This window comes from Kryptolebias marmoratus, linkage group LG15 (assembly GCF_001649575.2).
Source record: "Kryptolebias marmoratus isolate JLee-2015 linkage group LG15, ASM164957v2, whole genome shotgun sequence".
Classification (NCBI taxonomy): domain Eukaryota; kingdom Metazoa; phylum Chordata; class Actinopteri; order Cyprinodontiformes; family Rivulidae; genus Kryptolebias; species Kryptolebias marmoratus.
In genome coordinates, this window is record NC_051444.1 from 23,202,908 (window position 1) to 23,208,576 (window position 5,669).

The window sequence follows — 5,669 nt, forward strand, 5'->3', positions numbered from 1 at the left end:
GGGCTAGGGTTAGGGTTTCCTCAGGGTTGAAGGGGTTAGGGCCTTTTGGCCCAGGGCTACGGTTAGGGTCTCCTCAGGGTTGAATAGCTTTGGGCCTTTTGGCCCAGCGCTAGGGTTAGGGTCTCCTTAGTGTTGAAGGGGTTAGGGCCTATTGGCTCAGGGCTAGGGCTAAAAAACAATAATAACTCTAAGCTGGTTCTTTTCCTTTAAAAACCTTTGAAGGTAAAATATTATAGTCCTTTATGAAGGCTTTCTTTTTGCCAATCAGGTTCTTCCACACCAAACTTTACCCACAGATTTCATCCATGTCTAAACAAAAAATAAGTCTAGACTATCTGCAAGAGTCAAATGTTTTCCCATTACCCCAACCAAGAACCTCAGTTCTAAATAAAAAACAGAAACAAGAACAACCTGAGATCTTTTGATGGTTTTATACTTCCTGCTTAAAACAGACATGTACTGACATCTAAAAATTCCTGTGAAATGGAAAATATTTTTTTTAATTTTAGGATTATTTGTGCTCCCTTTTTTTTCATATAGGCTCGATAATACCTCTGCTTTTCATAATGGGTCGTTTGTTTTTTGTTGCACATAACAAGTGAGTCATACATTTCCAATGACCTGGTAACAATACACAGAAAACTTTTAGGGGAAAAAAACAGCTCAAACAGATGACTGATGTATGTTACATTTATAGGGATTTTATATGAGTCAAAAATCCGATAAAAAACAAAAACAAAACAAACTAGAAGCATTCCAAGAGGGAAAACCTTTGCTAAGGCCACAGTGTGATTAAGAAATTGTTTGATCCAGATCATAATCTGATCATAATCTGGATCACCACTAACCTTTAATCCATTTATTTTTTAACAACCCCAACATTTCCTGAATATTTCCTCCAACCAGAAACAGAACTTCCTTGGTGGAGAAAACAAAAGGGTCATGTGACAGGTTTTTGACAAAGGGGTTACCTGTGACCTTGAACTTCGACCCAGTCACCTTGAAATCAAGAGTGATCACCCTTGACACATGAGGTGTCCAGCTGTGGCGTTCCTATGCTACACAGTTGCATAGAGCACGGGTTGATTTGTGACCTTGACCTTGATCACCAACAAAATTTAATAACTTGTTCCTTGTACCATGTTTGACATGTCCTGAAAATTTCATAAAAATCCATTCATAACTTTTTGAGTAATCTTGTCCAAAGATAGTCAGACAGACAGAAAAACAAACATTACCAAAGACATAACCTCCTTGGGGGTAACCAGATTATGACTGCCAGTGCCTTGTCACATTGTTTTCAATATAAAACCTGCCCGAACTAGTATTTTTTGATTTGTTTGTTTCCACAATAAAACACAGTCCATCACAGACAAAGAAAACGTGGAACAATGACTTTACGGAGGACCACGCTGACCTCTAATATATCACAACCAAACAAGAAAACTGCTTTGTGACTGGATGAAGTGTAGATGTACTCAAGTCGCCCTTTATATTTTCCTTTCAGTCTTCCCACAACAAGATGACAGAAGACGGAGGGCATTACAAGAGCCTCAGGTAATTGCCCTCATTTCTGCTGCAGACAAAAGCCAATGTTCTGACTGCTCTTATGTAAACTGCTGAGTGTCACTCAAGAAGTTGTCAAGGCTGCAGAAAATTGTATGCCTCTCTTTTTCCCATGACAACTAGCAATCAGAAGATATTATGAGTTTCCTATTTTCAAGAAGGTGGGAAAGAAAAAAAAATCATTGTATCGACAGATTGCTTCTATTTTTATGTGTAACAACAGGAAATTTTTTATTTTCTTTCTAGAACAGCTGTGTGTGTGATTGTATTTGGGCTGCAGGCGACCTGTGGCGCACCATGAAAATAATGTTTGCTCCAAATATTTCTTCTTTCTTCACTCTTGAGTCTGAGTAGCTCAAGAGCTGAACATGCAACTGTGCAAACTACAGACTGCTTCTACAAACATTTCTGAAAAAATGGGTCAGTCTTGGGACCTCAATGAATTCCAGCATGGTACTGTGATAGGATGCCACCTGTGCAACAAGTACAGTCATGAAATTTCCCTGCCACATAAAATCGCAGCATGGGCTCAGAGGATGCTGAGGCTCATAGATCACAGAGGTCACCAACGATCTGCAGAGTCAACAGCTACAGACCTCTAAACTTCATGTGGCCTTCAGATTAACTCATGAACAGCAGATAGGGAGCTTCATGGAATGGGTTTCCATGGCCGAGCAGCTGTATCCAAGCCTTCCATCACCAAGTGCAAAGCGTTGGATGCAATGATGTAAAGCACGCCGCCACTGGACTCAAGAGCAGTGGAGACGTGTCCTCTGGAGGGAGAAATCACGCTTTTCTCTGTCAGTCCAATGGGTGGGTCTGATTCAGGTGGTTGCCAGGAAAATGGTTCTTGTCTGATTGCATCGTGCCGAGTGTAAAGTTTGGTGGAGGGAGGATTATGGTGTGGGGTTGTTTTTCAGGAGTTAGTTCCAGTGAAATGAACTCTTAATGCTTCAGCATATTGAGACATTTTGGGCAATTTCATGCTTGCAACCTTGAAGGAACAGTTTGGGGACGGCCCCTTCCTGTTCCAACATGACTGAGCACCAGGGCACAAAGCAAGGTCCATAAAGACATGGATGAGTGAGTTTAGTGTGGAAGAACTTGACTGACCTGCAGAGAGTCCTGACCTCAACCTGACAGAACACCTTTAGGATGAATTAGAGTGGAGACCGTGAGCCAGGCCTTCTGTCCAACATCAGTGTCTGACCTCACAGATGAGCTTCTGGAAGAATGGTCAAAAATTCCTAAAATACTCCAAACCTGTGGAAAGCCTTCCTAGAAGAGCTGAAGCTGTTATGGCTGCAAAGTGTGGACCAACATAATATTAAACCCTATAGATTAAGAATAGGATATCACTCATATTTATATGCATGTGAAGGGAGGTGGGTGAATACCTTTGTAAATACAGTTTACATCTATAACTCATTAACATTTAAAGTCAGTTCAATACAAGACAGCTGCCACAGCTAATCAACCTTAACCAACACAAAAAGCTTAAAATTTACAAAGATTGTGCTAAAAGTTGATGAGGTAATAGCAGGGAATTGTCTCCAACACATAGTCAGAGCATTAACACATCTTGTGAGACTTCCAACCCATTTGGAGAATACAGGAGGCATTAGTTAGTGATTTAGACCCTATTCAGTGGGTTGCCACGGTGGACTCACAGAGATGTGTCCCCATCAAACAAACATTCACACACGCTAATCCTTCAGTGAATTGTAACTGAGCATTAGTCCCAGCACAAATCCTCCTTCCTGCTTTGCTAAACATCAGATCACAGGACACCATCTGGTCCTTTCCCTTCAAAAAAAAAAAAAAGAGATCTTGTCAAACCAGCATGAATAAGTACACAATGCTAAAAACCCGAAGAACAATCAAAGACTCCTAAAGCCAACAGAAGATGAGAAGGCCAAATATTGCCCCATTACTCATCCTCTGATCCCAAATGTGATGTCCATTATAGCACACCGACCACAGTGGTTGAACCAATCAAAACCTGGACTTTATTTGCATATGAAAGGATTTTGCCTCGAAGTATAGCATCCAACGAGATGGCTCTGGCTCTGATATCAAAAGATATTCAGCCGTCAACAAAGAACGGCCATTCAGACTGGCGAGGAGGGAGGCAGTGCTTGCTGAGCCATCACAGAGCTCATTTGTTCCCTTCTGTTTATTTTAACTGCCCCCACTTCTTTCCTCTCTCCTCCAGAGCAACGGATGGGCGGGTGACTGACTGGGAAACCTCCTTCCGTCGCTCCGTCCCAGTGGGAGAGATAAACAGCAATTTGAATTGTAGTCAGAAAAAGGTTTTGATTTGCATGCATTTATCGGTCAATCAGGCCTGCTGGCAATCATCATCGAACTGTCAGTGTGCCGTTGTGTGGCATTAATCATTGTGTATAACTCCCCCAATCGTTGTCTACTTGCTTGTATTGTGTGTATGTGAGACAGAGCGTACTTTGCTTTGTGTGTCTGTCAGTCTATTTAATCTCCACTGGGGGGGAGGAATAAGAGATGATCTGAGAGGAATCCTAATCTGTGCCACCACCCATCTACAACCTCCGACGTATTTTCTTGGAGGCTTTCTGAGAGGAGGGGCATTTGCAATTATATAGGTGGATTAAGAGGTAGAGTGGAGGCCAAATGCATTAGCTTTGTCATCTCAGAAAAGCAGGGGAAGGTCAAGTCTTACTGCACTTACCTCAGGTATTAAAGAAGGTGCTGTTAGACGGAGGAGTGGAGAGGATGAACAGGCAGCTGCAGATAAGACGGGTGTCATGTAGCTCGATGGAAGATGAGGAAGCGAAGAGAGAGAGGCAGCGATGCAGTGCCTCCAAGACAAGAGTTCCATTCTGATATTTATCCAGTTGGGTTGTTGTAAAGATAATAGTACTTGTTATTATTATTTAAATTTGCTGCTTTTCTTTTCATTTCTGCTGTTAAACTCAGACAGAGATTTGCGGTTTTTGAACCTGAACACCTTTATGTTAAGATCTTTTTTTTTCATTAAGTATGTCCAAAAAACTGTCAATGGTTGATTCAAAATGCTGTTCTGATGAGAGTCAGTGCGAGAGATTATATTTCTCCAGTTTTATTCAGAATAGAATCTAAAATCTTTCTAACATACAAAGTTCTCAACAACCAAGCTCCATCTTATATTGAAAACCTTTGTGTTCTATATTTTCCTTACAGAGCACTTCACTCTCAGACTGCAGGTTTACTTGTGGTTCCTAGAGTTTATAAAAAGTAGAACAGGAGGCAGAGCTTTCAGTTTTCAGGCTCCTCTCTTGTGGAACCAACTTCCAGTTTCTGTCTGTGAGGCTGACACCCTGTCTGCTTTTAAGATTAGACTTAAGACTTTCCTTTTTGATAAATTCTATAGTTAGGGTTGGTTTGGGTTTCCTGAGCTCTCCCTTCGTTGTGCTTCTATAGGCTTAGTTTGCTGGAGGAGAAACTGACCACATTTCCTCACTCTTCTGCTGCCTATGCTTCATGTTTGTATTTGTAATTATTTCTAGCATTAACATGTGTTTTTCTTTGCCTTTCAACAGAAATTCCACCTGGACCAATCATTGCTGCCATTAAGCTGTGTTTTTCTGCGCTGGCCCAACACTTGTTTGTCTGTCCCTTTCCTGTCCTCTTGACCCCCAGCTGAGCCTGGTTCTGGTTCTGGTTCTAGTTCTACTGAAGGTTTCTTCCTGTTAAAGGAGAGTCATTCCTTTCCACTGTCGCTCCAGTGTTGCCCAGAATGAGTGACAGCATCAAAATGAATATTCAATTCAGTCTACTGATTTTCTTTAACCACCTTCTTTTACTAATTGATATTTTGCAGTATACTGTTTCCGACTGTATTATACCCTTACTGAATTGACAATTTGTGGTTGGATTTGAGTCTGGTTTTGTTTTGGACTGAATTTAATTTATGATTTGACTTCTTACTCATTTATATACAGGTGCTGGTCATAAAATTAGAATATCATGAAAAAGTAGATTGATTTCAGTAATTCCATTTAAAAAGTGAAACTTGTATATTATATTCATACATTACATACAAACTCATATATTTCAAATGTTTATTTCGTTTAATTTTGATGATT

At 40.7% G+C, this 5,669-nt stretch overlaps 1 long non-coding RNA gene across 1 annotated transcript in view; it reads left to right on the forward strand.

Moving 5' to 3' along the window:
• LOC119617733 overlaps nucleotides 1–5,669 on the forward strand; it is a 70,709-nt gene that overhangs the window by 11,210 nt on the left and 53,830 nt on the right. The window contains exon 2 of the long non-coding RNA XR_005234128.1: nucleotides 1,508–1,557. This is a non-coding gene — a long non-coding RNA (uncharacterized LOC119617733). The remainder of the gene's footprint in view (nucleotides 1–1,507; nucleotides 1,558–5,669) is intronic.